Source organism: Aulonocara sp. 'chitande type north' Nkhata Bay, linkage group LG1 (assembly GCF_057382095.1).
Source record: "Aulonocara sp. 'chitande type north' Nkhata Bay isolate Kocher_YH1m ecotype deep benthic linkage group LG1, A_spYH_male_GT1.1, whole genome shotgun sequence".
NCBI lineage: Eukaryota > Metazoa > Chordata > Actinopteri > Cichliformes > Cichlidae > Aulonocara > Aulonocara sp. 'chitande type north' Nkhata Bay.
The window spans coordinates 35,911,754-35,928,819 of NC_141344.1; the positions used below are offsets into that span (position 1 = coordinate 35,911,754).

Genomic DNA, 17,066 nt, shown 5'->3' on the forward strand with positions numbered 1-17,066 from the left:
CTGTGCATCAACACGATGAACACCAGTCTTCAACTGAACAGGGCAGAATATTGAGCTCAGCACCTCTGCCCTCAATGAATAGGCATGTTGAGTGACACCCTTTGAAGCAAGGGATTTCACAAGCTGGAATACATAGTTCTCCTCTGAACTATTCAACATGTTTTGAGCAGTACGACTGTCACAGTAAGCACAGCATAGACTTTGACAGAAGGCATCAAAGGCACAGGTGTTCATGACACAGTGTTGTCCTTTGCCAAGTTTTACTGCACTGTAAAGCCCAACAGTCTACCTGACATATAAAGTTTGTGGATATAACAATTGAAATTCCTCAAAGTTGAAACAACTTAAAACTTTTGTTCTGTTAACGATTCAAACAGTTATAATTGTACATGGCTTAGAAGTTAAGAGTAAATACTGCTTTCTTAATTATGATTTTTGAGTAAAAGGACAGAAGAAAAAAAAATTCAGACTGCAATTAATTTCAGGTGGAGACAGTAAACACAGGTGAGTTGAAAGATCTATTGAAGAGTCCTTTCTTCATGGCCATTAAAACATTTTTAGGTTAAAAGACCCGTGTCATGAATCGCTGTGCGGCAGGCAGGATTTGACCCAATTCAATTCAATTTTATTTATATAGCGCCAAATCACAACATAAGTCGCCTCAAGGCGCTTCATAGATACAGAGAAAAACCCAACAATCATATGACTCCCTATGAGCAAGCATTTTGGCAACAGTGGGAAGGAAAAACTCCCTTTTAACAGGAAGAAACCTCCGGCAGAACCAGGCTCAGGGAGGGGCGGCCATCTGCTGCGACCGGTTGGGGTGAGAGAAGGAAGACAGGATAAAAGACATGCTGTGGAAGAGAGACAGAGGTTAATAACAGATATAATTCAATGCAGAGAGGTGTGTTAATACATAGTGAGTGAGAAAGGTGACTGGAAAGGAAAAACTCAATGCATCATGGGAATCCTCTGGCAGCCTATGTCTATTGCAGCATAACTAAGGGAGGATTCAGGGTCACCTGGTCCAGCCCTAACTATATGCTTTAGCAAAAAGGAAAGTTTTAAGCCTAATCTTGAAAGTAGAGATAGTGTCCCCTGAATCCAAACTAGAAGCTGGTTCCACAGAAGAGGGGCCTGAAAACTGAAGGCTCTCCCTCCCATTCTACTTTTAAATACTCTAGGAACAACAAGTAGGCCTGCAGAGCGAGAGCGAAGTGCTCTAATGGGGTGATATGGTACTACAAGGTCATTAAGATAAGATGGGGCCTGATTATTTAAGACCTTGTATGTGAGGAGCAGGATTTTGAATTCAATTCTGGATTTAACAGGAAGCCAATAAAGGGAAGCCAAAACAGGAGAAATATGCTCTCTCTTTCTAGTCCCCGTCAGTACTCTTGCTGCAGCATTTTGGATTAGCTGAAGGCTTTTCAGTGAGTTTTTTGGACATCCTGATAATAATGAATTACAGTAGTCCAGCCTGGAAGTAATAAATGCGTGAACTAGTTTTTCAGCATCACTCTGAGACAGGATATTTCTAATTTTAGAGATGTTGCGCAAATGGAAGAACGCAGTCTTACATATTTGTTTAATATGTGCATTGAAGGAGATATCCTGGTCAAAAATGACTCCAAGGTTCCTCACAGCGTTACTGGAGGCCAAGGTAATGCCATCCAGAGTAAGAATCTGGTTAGATACCATATTTCTAAGCTTTTCAGGGCCGAGTACAATAACCTCAGTTTTATCTGAATTAAGAAGCAGAAAGTTAGCGGCCATCCAGGTCTTTATGTCTTTAAGACATTCCTGCAGTTTAAGTAATTGGTGTGTGTTATCTGGCTTCATGGACAGATAGAGCTGGGTGTCATCTGCATAGCAGTGAAAATGTATGCTATGTCTTCTAATGATGCTGCCTAAGGGAAGCATGTATAATGTAAACAGAATTGGTCCTAGCACTGAACCCTGTGGAACTCCATAATTAACCTCAGTGTGTGAAGAGGACTCTCCATTTACATGAACAAACTGGAGTCTATTATATAGATATGATACAAACCACTGCAGTGCAGTACCTGTAATACCTACAACATGTTCTAATAGCTCTAATAGGATATTATGGTCAACAGTATCGAATGCTGCACTAAGGTCTAGCAGGACAAGCACAGAGATGAGTTCACTGTCAGAGGCCACAAGAAGATCATTTGTAACCTTCACTAAAGCTGTTTCTGTGCCGTGATGAACTCTGAAACCTGACTGAAACTCTTCAAATAAGCCATTCCTCTGCAGATGATCTGTTAGCTGTTTGACAACTACTCTTTCAAGGTTTTTGATATGAAAGGAAGGTTGGAGATTGGCCTATAATTAGCTAAGACTGCGGGGTCTAGAGATGGCTTTTTGAGTAAAGGTTTAGATACAGCCAGCTTGATGGCCTGTGGTACATAGCCGATTATTAGAGATAGGTTGATCATATTTAAGATTGAAGAATTAATTAATGGCAGGACTTCTTTGAGCAGTTTTGTAGGAATGGGGTCTAAAAGACACGTTGATGACTTGGAGGAAGTAATTATTGAAGTTAACTCAGAAAGATCAATTGGAGAAAAAGAGTCTAATATAACATCAATGGTACTAAGAGTAGCTGTAGATAATATTACATCTGTGGGATGATTATTGGTAATTTTTTCTCTAATGATAAAAATTTTATTTGTGAAGACGTCCATGAAGTCATTACTAGTTAACGTTAAAGGGATGGTTGGCTCAAAAGAGCTCTGACTTTTTGTCAGCCTGGCTATAGTGCTGAAGAGAAACCGGGAGTTATTCTTATTTTCTTCAATCAGTGACGAATAGTAAGATGTTCTGGCTTTGCGGAGGGCTTTCTTATAAAGCAGCAAACTATTTCTCCAGGCTAAATGATGATCCTCTAAATTTGTGACACGCCATTTCCTCTCCAGCTTACGAGTCATCTGCTTTAGGCTATGTGTTTGAGAATTATACCACGGAGTCAGGTACTTCTGATTAGAGACCTTAGTTTTCACAGGAGCTACAGTATCCAGAGTCGTATGTAGTGAGGAGGTGAAATTGGGGGTAGCAATCAGATAGCTGCTCTGCTCTATGTTGGTACAGGGCATTGAAGATGATAACAGTGGGTGGATTATATTCTTAAACTTAGTTACAGCGCTTTCAGAAAGACATCTACTTTGATAAAGTCTATAGATACCCAAAATGCAGGACTCAGACTCAGGGGATGAACTCAAAATCACAGCTTTAATTGCTAGTCACAGAAAACGAGCATACAAAATTAAACTGGGAAAATATAAACTCACACCTTGCAGAGAGGCACACGAAGAAACACACAGCTTGAGGGACGACGCAGCACTGACTCAGAGAAACACAGGGTTTAAATACAATGGGAAGTAACGAGGGGAATGAGACACAGAAGGAGAGCACAGCTGGGAGAAATCAGAACTGACGAGACAAGGGAGCAAAGTAGGATACACTCACATGAGACACAGACCTTCAAAGTAAAACAGGAATTAGCACAGATGCAAACTAGACTAGGGGAGACAGAGCAACTAAGAAACACAGAGGGCAGCTACCAAATACTCAGAACTAAACAGAATACAAGAAAACCAAACTCAGACACTACACTAAAGAATACGCTGGGACAACAAAGAGAACTAAGAACATAATACAAAAAACTCAGAGGCAGAAGAAACTCAAAACACTGGGTCACTGACCCAGGACCCTGGCTTTGTCACACTGAATCATGTTTAAAAGATATATTTTCATGGCTCCCCCCATTACCATTTCCTTGTACTTCTTTCTACCAGTCTATTTTATTTTGTGACATTAACATCTTAAATGTACCCCACCAGTTTAATTATTAATAGCTGTGTTAGTATTTATAATGCTTTTTTTTTTTTTTATCTTGTGCAGATCTACCAAGGGTCAGTGGCACAGTTCACCTTTTGTGGTAAGTTATAACACTTCATATGTGGTCACATAAGTAAGTTGTTTCATTCAATTCAATTCAATTCAATTCAACTTTTTCAATTCAATTCAATTCAACTTTATTTATATAGCGCCAAATCACAACATAAGTCGCCTCAAGGCGCTTCATAGATACAGAGAAAAACCCAACAATCATATGACCCCCTATGAGCAAGCACTTTGGCAACAGTGGGAAGGAAAAACTCCCTTTTAACAGGAAGAAACCTCCGGCAGAACCAGGCTCAGGGAGGGGCGGCCATCTGCTGCGACCGGTTGGGGTGAGAGAAGGAAGACAGGATAAAAGACATGCTGTGGAAGAGAGACAGAGGTTAACAACAGATATGATTCAATGCAGAGAGGTCTGTTAATACATAGTGAGCGAGAAAGGTGACTGGAAAGGAAAAACTCAATGCATCATGGGAATCCCCCGGCAGCCTACGTCTATTGCAGCATAACTAAGGGAGGATTCAGGGTCACCTGGTCCAGCCCTAACTATATGCTTTAGCAAAAAGGAAAGTTTTAAGCCTAATCTTGAAAGTAGAGATAGTGTCCGTCTCCTGAATCCAAACTGGAAGCTGGTTCCACAGAAGAGGGGCCTGAAAACTGAAGGCTCTCCCTCCCATTCTACTTTTAAATACTCTAGGAACAACAAGTAGGCCTGCAGAGCGAGAGCGAAGTGCTCTAATAGGGTGATATGGTACTACAAGGTCATTAAGATAAGATGGGGCCTGATTATTTAAGACCTTGTATGTGAGGAGCAGGATTTTGAATTCAATTCTGGATTTAACAGGAAGCCAATGAAGGGAAGCCAAAACAGGAGAAATATGCTCTCTCTTTCTAGTCCCTGTCAGTACTCTTGCTGCAGCATTTTGGATTAGCTGAAGGCTTTTCAGTGAGTTTTTTGGACATTCTGATAATAATGAATTACAGTAGTCCAGCCTGGAAGTAATAAATGCGTGAACTAGTTTTTCAGCGTCACTCTGAGACAGGATATTTCTAATTTTAGAGATGTTGCGCAAATGGAAGAACGCAGTCTTACATATTTGTTTAATATGTGCATTGAAGGACATGTCCTGGTCAAAAATGACTCCAAGGTTCCTCACAGCGTTACTGGAGGCCAAGGTAATGCCATCCAGAGTAAGAATCTGGTTAGATACCATATTTCTAGGCTTTTCAGGGCCGAGTACAATAACCTCAGTTTTATCTGAATTAAGAAGCAGAAAGTTAGCGGCCATCCAGGTCTTTATGTCTTTAAGACATTCCTGCAGTTTAAGTAATTGGTGTGTGTTATCTGGCTTCATGGACAGATAGAGCTGGGTGTCATCTGCATAGCAGTGAAAATGTATGCTATGTCTTCTAATGATGCTGCCTAAGGGAAGCATGTATAATGTAAACAGAATTAGTCCTAGCACTGAACCCTGTGGAACTCCATAATTAACCTCAGTGTGTGAAGAGGACTCTCCATTTACGTGAACAAACTGGAGTCTATTAGATAGATATGATACAAACCACTGCAGTGCAGTACCTGTAATACCTACAGCATGTTCTAATAGCTCTAATAGGATATTATGGTCGACAGTATCGAATGCTGCACTAAGGTCTAGCAGGACAAGCACAGAGATGAGTTCACTGTCAGAGGCCATAAGAAGATCATTTGTAACCTTCACTAAAGCTGTTTCTGTGCCGTGATGAGCTCTGAAACCTGACTGAAACTCTTCAAATAAACCATTCCTCTGCAGATGATCTGTTAGCTGTTTGACAACTACTCTTTCAAGGATTTTTGATATGAAAGGAAGGTTGGAGATTGGCCTATAATTAGTTTCATCAGTTGTTCAGTTCTTATAAAATGTTGTATAATTGTACCAAATCACTGAGGATACATCCAATGGGTAAATCACAATCAACAATTTTACTGTGATATTTGCTCGTGTTTAGAGAATCTCCATTATCTTTGTTACTGAGTTTCCATTTTTGTAGGGCCAAATTTGTATTAAAAATTAATATTTTCATATGATGTGAAATGACTCAATCATTTCTAATTTTTAGAAGAAACCATTCATTAAGTCCCTTAAGGTGAAGATTTCATATATTGATAATGATAAAATTAACACAAATTAAAGGTTTCACTGATAAACACACAATTTTTCCTTGCTTTAAACCCCATGTTCTATATAGCTCTGATCTGGAGAACACTATTTTAAAATACTGTGTAGGGTTTTTGTCAAATGATTAAGAAACAGACTCTCTGTCACAAGAGACAGAAAGGTTGTATCTTAAAAGAAAAGTCTCCAAAATTTGGTAGAGTCTGATGTCATGCAGTTTCATAAACATGTATTCTCCCCAAAGAATGACACCTGAAAACTTTGCGTTAAATGAACTGAGGCAGCAGGTGAGGAGTAAGTGAGGCAGCAGGTGAGTAAGTGACGGAAGTGACGGACAAGGTAAGCGACTCATGTTGTAACTGACGTCAGACGCCGGAGATTTTGGCGGAAAATTAAAGCAAATGGTAGTTTAGATTTGAACAAATTCATTTAAGCTTCAGCATTACCAAATACACTTATCAATTGTCTTATAACTAACACTATTTGTCTAAATAATCTCCAACACCCTGGAGAACAACGAGGAGAGTTTAGAGACTCTCCAAGATTATATTGATCAGTGCTTTCAGGATCTCGTGATGAAGAAGACCCCGTGTGCAGCTTCCCCGGCCAAACCTGAGACGCCGTCGTCGAAAAGACAACGCCCGGCAGATTCCCCCGGCTCAACATCGCCAGCCGGCAAAGATATTGTCGACATACTGGAGTCAATCGACAAGCGATTGTCCAGTTTCGACGCAAGGCTGTCCTTGGTGGAGATTCTTCACCGAGAATTTAAATGCTTGCGAGAATCCCTGGAGTACAGCCAGCAGCAGGTGGAAACGCTTGCTGCTGAAAATGCCACGCTAAGGGAGTCGGTGAAATGTCTCACAGATAATGTTACCCAGCTCAATAGAGAAAATAAAAAAATAAAAGAAACAGTTATCGATCTACAAGCTCGTAGCATGCGTGATAATCTGGTATTTTCTGGTATTCCAGAAGCCGCTGGAGAGGACGCGGAGACCACGGTAAAAAGCTTCATCAAAACCCACCTGAAGCTGCCGGAGGACACTGTGAAGAACATCGTCTTTGATTGGGTACATCGCCTCGGCCCCATTCGGGCTACGGCCGGGAGACGCGGCTTCATCCAGAAGGGCTCCCGCGCTGTCATCGCTGTGGACCGGCTGTACGTGGACGGACAGCTCCACCGCGACCCCAACATCACTCCGTGGCTGTATTAACCTCACACCAGATAAGAATCAGCTACACCATTTCCCTATCCACTCACACTAACTTGCATTAACATCTGTTTAACTTACCAGTATCAAATCGCATCTTAAAGTGTGATTTCATAGCAGAATTAACACCGTCACTCTCCGTCAGTGATTTAATTGGAATGTTTACGTTTTGTTTCTGTTTTTTTTTTCCTCCTCTCTTTTCCCCCTCTTGGTTTTATGCTGCTCACCCCTGTCCTTGGTTTCTTTCTTTATTCCTTTCACTGCCTCGATCACCTGCTTCGACACTCATCCACAAACATCCTTTATTTCGACACATACGCACCATGCGCTCAACGGCAGCACATTTACATCAGTCAGACAGCGCACACAGTCATATAAGATACACACACACTTAAGCCAAGCCTACTCATATTAGTAACTATGCATACACAAAGTCAGACTCAGGGAGCATCTCGCCACACATTTTTTCTCTCTCTCCTTCTCTTTATTTATGAACAAGTGACGTATTCTCTCCACCTGTCTAAGCGACGCACACAGCATACATCCCTAGTTATACACAAACATCTATGGGTACACTGAGGTTCATTACATGGAATATAAATGGAGCTGGCTCCAGAGAAAAGAGGTTAAAAATATTTAACCAACTCAAAAAACTACAGGCAGATGTTGTCCTATTACAAGAGACCCACAGACCTCTTAGAGGTTCGAATGAACTTAAAACACCTGAGTTTCCCAATGTGTTCTCAGCTTGTTATAATTCTAGACAAAGGGGAGCAGCAATTTTAATACATAAAAATATTAATTTCACAGTACTCGATACAGTTATAGATCCAGAGGGTAGATTCTTAATCATTAAACTATCTATACGTGATAAAAAGCTATGTATTGCAAGTGTATATGGTCCAAATGTTGATGATCCCTCATTCTTTCACGGTTTTTTCAGTGCACTCTCTGAACACTTAGATGGCACACTTGTTCTTGGAGGTGACCTCAACCTTGGACTAAATGAAGACATGGATAGGCTCAATACAGCGGGAACTCAGCGTAATTGGCAGTCAACAAATATAATCAAACAGTATATGAGCGACTTTGGTCTTTGCGATGCATGGCGCTCCCTTCACCCCACCAGTAAGGAATATACTTTTTTCTCACGTCCATCACTCCTACTCTCGTCTGGATTATTTTTTGGTCAGCAGCTCACTGCTGAACGACATTTCAGACACTGAGATTCACCCTATAGCTGTCAGCGATCATGGTCCTGTATCTTTAACACTAATGCACAAGAATAATACTACGCCAAGAAAAAACTGGAGATTTAATATATCACTACTTAAAGATGAAGACTTTATTAAATATTTTAAAAAAGAGTGGACTTCATATTTGGACTATAATGACACTCCCGAAACATCAGCTTCTGTTCTATGGGAAGCAGGGAAAGCTGTGATGAGAGGTAAAATAATTTCTTTCTCATCACATAAAAAGAAAAAAGAAAACAAAAATATTCAGGAATTAGAAAAAAACATCAAATCACTAGAAGAAGCCTACGCGTCCCACCAAGATCAGGAAACATTGAACAAAATACGCAAAACAAAACTAGAATTAAATGAGATAATTGATAAAAAACAAAATTCTTAGTACAAAGACTACGCCTACAAAATTATGAACATGGTAATAAATCCGGTCAATTTCTAGCAAACCAGCTAAAAATAAATAAAGAAAAAACAACTATATGTGCTGTTCAAGATTCATCTGGGAACACATTATATGAACCGATACAAATAAACAACATTTTCAGGGATTTCTATAAAACGTTGTATTCACCACAAATAAACCCATCTAAAAAAGAAAATGATCAGTTTTTGGACAACATAACTCTTCCAAAATTATTGGACACTCAAGCAATGGCACTGGATTCACCACTGACACCTGGGCCCTATTTCAGGAAGCTGGTTTAGAAAACTCAGAGTGAAAAACGATACTCAGGGTTGAGTAACCCCGAACTGTCCAACTCGGGGTTATTCGGTTTCAGAAAGGCTGATAACAATTAGTTCAATCAACGCGGAGTTGCTTTAACCCCAAGTTAAGCGCGCGCACGAGGATACATAAAGCCCTGATTAGTGGAGCACAGATTAAGCGAGTCACCATGGAGACGGAGGGAAAGAAGGCGCGGTCAATGTATTTTACAGCGCTTGAGGCCGAAATTCTGATGGCATCATATGCCGATAACATGCAAATTGCGCGGAAAAAAAGTAACACAGCCTCAGCTGCAAAAGAAAGGGAGCATGCATGGCAAAACATAGCCGACAGAGTCAATGCGTGAGTGTTAATTTAAACATTGATCTAGGGATTTCCACCCATTTAACACGTTATTATATTATATATATATGTTTTTTTTTTATTTCATACATTTTATTTTGTGATGTGATGTGAGCGCAGGTGCAACCCAACAGGCCCCAAACGTTCCTGGCAGCAAGTAAAAATGAAATATAAAAATATAGTCCAAACAGGTAAGGTGTAATTGTATTATGAGCCATAGTGCTTGGTCTGTTTGTCCTATGTAAATCAATTGCAGTTAGAGGCTACATTAACTTTCTTTCTGTAAGCACTTATTGAAATTATCTGAGCACATTACAAGTACATATTTGCTTACTCTGTATGCTCAAATGTGACCCGTTATAGCCAACAGAAAAAAAGCGGAGGCCCGAAAAACAGGTGGGGGTCCTCCACCACCACCACTCACAGAGGCTGAGCAGTTGGCTTCCACATTTGTGATAATGTTGGCAGCATCACATATGATCTTCACAGTGCAGAGAACACAAATTAGCATCCATTACTATAATGAAATAATTTGTTAGTTTGAAATGCTACAGGGAACTATGTACCTGTACATTAACGCTGTGGAAAGACTTCCTGTTCACATAGTCTCCTTCATTTACTGAAGGAGCAATGATTGGAATGTGAGTGCCATCTATACAGCCAATCACGCCTGGGAACCGTGAGAATAAATGTAAAATTTAAGTAGTAGCTCAAGTATCACCACATCATGAATTAAGTTTCGTTCATCCTGATACCTGCAATTTTGTGGCATCCCTCTGATAAATCTTGTGGGTCTATGACCGGGGAACACCACAAACGAGTACAGGAGACGTTTCAGTGCAACTGTAACATTCCTGACTGCGTGACAGACGGTAGCCTTGGAAACGTGCTCAGCGTCACCAATATTATACAGAAAGCTCCGGTTTGCAAAGAACCGAAGTGCAATACAAATAATATGTACAGAACTGAGAGAATGTCCGCGATGTGTCACATGAGCAATATTAGGCCTGAGGATGTTATTCAAATAAATTATAGATTGTGCTGAAAAACGGTAACGTTCACACAGGAAATAATCAGGAAATGATAAAATGTCCGAACGCGCTCTAATCACTCTCTCCCGGCGGAGAGCTCTGCGGAGAATTTGGGCTTCAACATCTACTGGCTCTTCAAGGAAGGAGCACGCCATGTCTGACACTTCCTACAGTCAGGTTTCCGACAAAGAGGCGGAGAACGTCAGGGTTAGTTGAAGTAAACCTGCTAGGGGGCAGGTTAGCTTCACGGAGTGTGTCGTCATAGTAACTCACTCAGAATTAATCTAAACTCGCTTTGTGAAACCGAAAACCCAGAGTTTTCGTTAACTCAGGGTATACTTACTCAGAGTTTGCACTAAACCGGCTTCCTGAAATAGGGCCCAGGTGAACTCCAGGAAGCTCTGATAAGTATGCACAATAATAAGGCTCCAGGTCCAGATGGCTTTCCTGCAGAATTCTACAAAGAATTCTGGTCGATTCTAGCACCAGTTTTCTACAGAACGTTGTTGGAAATTAAAGAAAAGGGCAGACTTCTATCAAATATGAATTCTGCAAACATTAATCTCCTGCTAAAACCAGGCAAAGACCCTGTATATCCCTCAAGCTATCGTCCAATATCCCTTATAAATGTAGACCTTAAAATAATCTGCAAAGCTCTCTCAAAGAGACTGGAGAAAATAACCCCCCTCTTAATTCATCCTGACCAAACTGGCTTCATAAAAGGTAGGCACTCATCAACAAATACACGTAGATTACTTAATTTGATAGACTACTCATACAGTAAAAACCTAGAAACTACAATATTCTCTTTAGAGGCAGAAAAAGCATTTGACAGACTTAACTGGAAATTTCTATTTGCAACTTTACACAAATTTGGTTTTGGATCCTCTTTCATAAACTGGTTAAAAATATTATATAATTCCCCAACAGCTTGTGTTAGAACAAATGACCAGACATCCTCCAGCTTCTGTCTCTTGAGGGGCACCAGGCAGGGATGCCCACTCTCCCCTTCACTATTTGCAATTTTTATTGAACCACTAGCAGCAGCAATTAGACAGAATTCAGTAATTAAGGGCATAAAATGCAAGAACGTGGAACATAAAAATCAGCCTTTATGCGGATGATGTGTTACTCTTTCTCCAAAATTCACAAACCAATATCTCTGGGGTGATTGAATTGATAAACTCTTTTGCAAGAATATCAGATTACTCAATTAACTGGTCAAAATCTACAGTCCTACCGATTAATTGCTCCTTCCATAATTCCTCTTCTACACCACTGCAATCGGGAAATATAAAATATTTAGGTATTAATGTTTCTCCCAAGCTTGCAGATCTAACTAAATTAAACCATATCCCACTTTTAAAGAAGGTAGAAGATGATCTGGCTAGATGGAAATGTCTACCCATATCACTCATGGGAAGGGTTGCCGCTATAAAAATGATGGTCTTACCAAAAATAAATTATGTATTCTCAATGATCCCAACTAAACCGCCACAAGATTGGTTCAGATCTCTAGATTCATGTATGTCCAAATTCCTTTGGAAAAATAAACCCCCACGTATAAGCTTAAAAACACTACAAAAGACCAAGGATAAAGGAGGACTAGAACTGCCTAACTTTCAGCACTACTTCTTAGCCAACAGGCTTCAGTTTATCTCAGGATGGCTAAAACACACCCTCTTAGATGAACCTTGGCTAGATGTAGAACAAGCACTTTGCAATAATCTAGAGATCTCAGACCTACCATTTATCAGCTCAAACATCCAACGACATGAATGCTTTAAAAGCATCAACATCAGCTCTTCTCTGACAGCATGGTGGGAGTTTCTAAAATTGACGGCGTCTTCATTAATCCCATGCAAACGTACACCTATCTGGAACAACCCTGACATATTACAAAACAATAATATGATAAACTTTTCAGATTGGAGTGATAAAGGAATCAAATATTTAGAACATATACTAGAAGGAACAGAATTTATTTCATTTGACGGACTAGTTACACAATATGGGATCAACAAGAAAAGATTTTTAGAATATCAACAAATTAAATCCATAGTAAAAAAGAAATTTAAACCGGGTCAAGTTGAACTACAAACACCACCAAGTGTGGTTCAATTTCTTACTCTTAAACCCCCCAAATTACTATCCAAAATATACAGAATGCTTTCTAAAACAGATGAATCAATATCACTTCCTATTGCAAAATGGGAAGCGGATTTATCAGTTAACTTAGACCTAAACTTCTGGTCTCAGATTTGCTTAAAAACCTTTCATCTAATTAGAAATCCCAGTCTTCAATTAATTCAATACAAAATATTACATAGAGTGCACTATACAGGTCATCGGATGTTCAAGATGGGCTTTACGTCTACCAACAACTGCTCACACTGCCAAACCAATTCACCGGACAATTATATCCACGCTCTTTGGTTCTGTCCACCAGTTCAGAAGTTTTGGCGCGAGATATGTGAAGACTTATCGAAGTGTCTGAAATGTAACATTCCAACTTCCCCCTTAGTGTGTTTGTTGGGCAGCTTAGATAATGTCACTTCAGAAAAGAATATAGCCCATATGGTTTTCACTGCCCTATGCATAGCCAAGAAAACGGTCCTCATGAACTGGAAAAATAAAAATAATCTTAATTCTAACCAATATAGAAATTATCTATTAGATTACATTAGTCTTGATACAGCCTCTGCCACCACATCAGATCAATTGCTCTGGGCTCCTTTGATCAGCTCCATCACCTAGTGGGGGTGGGGGGTCATAGTTTGGTCCCGCCTTCACTGTTGTGATTGGTGTGGGGGTAGGGACAGGCTTAGGGCGTCGGGGGGTTCCCCGGAGGCATCTTCCTTGGGGGGCTCAACCGGGGTAGCGGTCATGTCCGGTTAGGGGCTCTGTTGGCTCTCAGGTGACTGTTTCCTCGCGGCTGCGTGCAGTGGGGCTAGGGGAGGGTCTGTGCTGACGGACGTGGGTTACTGACCTGGTAGCCTGGCTGCCCCTGGGTGGGTCTGGGATGGGCGTGAGGTTCTGGGGGCGCTCCGTCTCTGGGCTGGGACCCGGACCGGGCCTCGGGGGCTTGGGTCCTGGTTGGTGTGTTGCCGGGGTTGTGGGCGGGTGGGTGCATGGGGGCCCAGCCCTGGAGCAGGGTGCCGCCGGTGCGTCGAGCCACCTGGGGGGCTCTTCAACTGGTGGGGGAGATTGTCACATCTTGCAGGAGCTTTCCTCTCCTCAGGAGCTCCCTCTGCAGGAGGGGGAGATACAGGAGAGGTGGAGGAAGATCTCAGCCTGGGTGTTTATTGTCTTATGTAGTCTGGAAGATGAGTGGATGGTGGGGTGGGTGCAGTTTTCTCTGTGGTGGGGTTGGGTGGACTGTCCCGGGCTCTGTGGGGCCGGGCGGCGCTGCTGCACTGGGCCCCGGTCTGGATGGGCCTGGGCCCCCTTTCCCTGGCGGATCGCGGAGTATGGGGGTGCCTACTGGGGTCAGCGGGGGAGCTGGCCCCAGGGAGGGGTCACTTGCCCCTCCCTTCCTTCCCTCCCTCCCCATCTCCAGCTGCCTCCCTCTTCCCGCTCCACCACAACCACCCACACATGCAGGGCCTTGGAGTAGGGGTATGTCACCAGGGTGCAGAGGAGGCTACCCCCCCCCCCCTGTCCCCTTCTGGCTGCCTCTGCCTCAATTTTATCCCACAACTTAGACATTCACATTACTCACACTCTCATTACACATACATATAGGATCTTGGGGGTGGGCACGATACACGGAGTCCAAAGTACCATCAGGGTGTACACCCCACCCCTGGCATCGTTGCCCACCTCTCAATTTTAAATACACGTAGACATTGAGGGCTAGCAGGAGGGACCATGCGCTTACCTGCTGCTCTCTGGCAGGTAGCTCCAAGCCCTCCTGGGTTTTAAATGCACCTTAGAACACACATGCATCAACACTACAATGAGCGGGTGGAGGGAGGTTTGGAGTCTTCTCTCACCCCCATTCTCTGCGACCTGCTGGAGCAGGGGGGCTAGGACTAGGAGGAGGAGTTGGCCGTCCGACTGCGGTCTGGAGTGTGGAGCCTTCCTGCTGCTGCGGAGTCGGGGCGATCTGCCTCCCCCCACCGCAGGGAAAAGGGAAACACCACCTGGGTCTGGGTGCAGTTCCCCCCTCCAGGGGCGGGGGCACCTAGACCCGGTTTGTAGAGTACGCTTGGGGAGTGTGATCGTGTGTACAACGTCTCTTTATGTCTGTCTCCACGTTGGTTGAGTGTGGAGTAAGTGCATATGAGAGCATGAGGGTGGGAATGGATGTTTGTATCTGTGTGTGCCTGTATGTCTGTGTCTATATGTCAGGTTGGGTGTCAGGCGCCACCTCTCTGGGGACATCTCAGGCCCTCCAAGGTTTGGAGGCCTATCTCCCCCTACCACCACTTCCCCTGCCAGTGGCGGACCCCCTCAGACATCGGTGCGTTGGTGGTTCTTTGTGTCCGGGGATGGGCGTCCAGGTACACACCGGCTCACTCCTTGGCGGCCGCTTATCGGGGCCTGGAGCCTGGGGCTCGCTCGGGCCACTTCGGAGGTGGGGTGCCCCCGGCCTCTCTGCCTGGGGCTCGGTCACTCAGGCGCAGCTGGCTGCCGGCGGAGCTCACGGGCGTGTCACTGCAACTCCCCCTGGCTTCTGCTCCGCGGCTGCTGAGTGAGCCCTCATCTGGGACTCTCCTCAGCTCTTTCCGGGACAGTGGCACAGCTGCCCCTCTGTTGGTCTTCCTTGGTCTCTTGTGTTCTGGGGGCCTCTGGATGTCTGGAGTTTGATCTCCTCCACACCTGCTTCATGCCCTGGAGGACGGGGCTGTGGCCCCCCCACACCCTCTAGCAGATTATTACATGAAGGAACCTTTTAAAAAACAAAAAACAAGCGCGTCCATGCTCACAGGTGTACACACGGGTGATCACACCCACAAACTACACCCTTTTTGGCTCCTACCTCAAAGCACACTGTGTTCTGTTGATCTTATGTGCTGCACAATAATGTTTAACATTTAGTATTTACTGTCATATTCCCATATATCATTGTGATGTTGTTTATTCTATTACTCTTGTTCTCTTCTGCTTGCTTTCTTTTTTCTTTCTCAGCAGGTGATCCAGGTGATTGATATATGCATTTTTTTTTCTCTGCCCGTTCTGTTGGTTTTTGTCTTTTGCCCTTCTCCCCCGTCCCTCTTCTCAGCTGTTTCTCTTTCCCTCTTTCTTTCTCCCCTTCTTTCCCCCAGTCAAGTCTGTCCCGTATTCAGTAAGTGAAAATAAAATAAACAATAAAAGGTGAATCAAATGGACCATTACGGCAAGGCTGGGATGGTCAGTTTGGTAAAGTAAATCCGTTGGGCATCTTTCTTTGCCTTTAGACAACAATTCTGATGGCAAAAGAGCCAAACGGGACAGGCCAAAAAGGAAAAAAAAAAAAAAAAAAAAAAAAAAAAAAAACTTTTCTTTTCCCTTTTTAGGAGGCGCCTGATATCAACGTGAAACGCACTGCAGTACTTCGTGCCCTTCCTGTATGTCTATGTCTGTGTCAATTTTGGGCTCCTGAGAGGGGTTATCATCCACTTCCTGCTCCACAAAGGCTTTGTGTGGATACTGACGCTTCACTGTACCATCCTGTCTGGCAACCTCTGCTTCTTTTCGTATTTGTTTTGCAGAACAGATCCGCATGTTCCCTTCAATAAAACCGAGATGACGTGCAATGAATTTATCTATCCTTATTGGGAGATTTTCATGCTTGAACAGACCATGTTTAATGTTCTTGAACTCTGCTTCAACATTAGCTGAAGTTGCAGTGAGTTTTTCGCTCTGAAATAGGGGAACCATTTCTCCAGTCCAGAGTGGTAGGTATCCTCCCAATCTAATTAGGTGTGGGACGAGCTCAGGTAGATAGTGCATATTGTCTCGATAACCATGATCTTCAGCATGGCACCTGCTCCCCTCACAAATATCTGCCACCCACTGCCTTAAGTCGGTGTTTATTTCTGTGCATGGATCCAATCTAATGTCTTCTTCTTCCTTGTCATCAGAAACAGATATAGTCTCATCTGCAATTTTTCTTTTCAGATTTGATTTGGACACTTCTGACATAATGGGGTTTCCAAAACTGTCACAGCCTTCTGTCTCACTTAATGCCACAATAGCAAGGATTGGGACTTGACAAGTTGTGCCATTGATCGCACGTAGAAATCCCTCACCTGATGAGGCTTTTTTCTCAAACAGTCCCACTGGCAAATCATTTTGAATAAGTGTGTCACATCCACTCTAATGAAACATTCAATTCAATTCAATTTTATTTATATAGCGCCAAATCACAACAAAAGTCGCCTCAAGGCGCTTCATAGATACAGAGAAAAACCCAACAATCATATGACCCCCTATGAGCA

The 17,066-nt window shown here is 42.8% G+C and overlaps 1 long non-coding RNA gene across 1 annotated transcript; it reads left to right on the forward strand.

Annotated features, from left to right (window-relative positions):
• The first annotated feature begins 449 nt into the window (after positions 1–449).
• On the forward strand, positions 450–16,187 carry LOC147339444 (uncharacterized). The gene is made up of 3 exons (XR_015130292.1): positions 450–504; positions 3,928–3,964; positions 16,143–16,187. It is a non-coding gene; the product is annotated as an uncharacterized LOC147339444 (long non-coding RNA).
• The last annotated feature ends 879 nt before the right edge of the window (positions 16,188–17,066 follow it).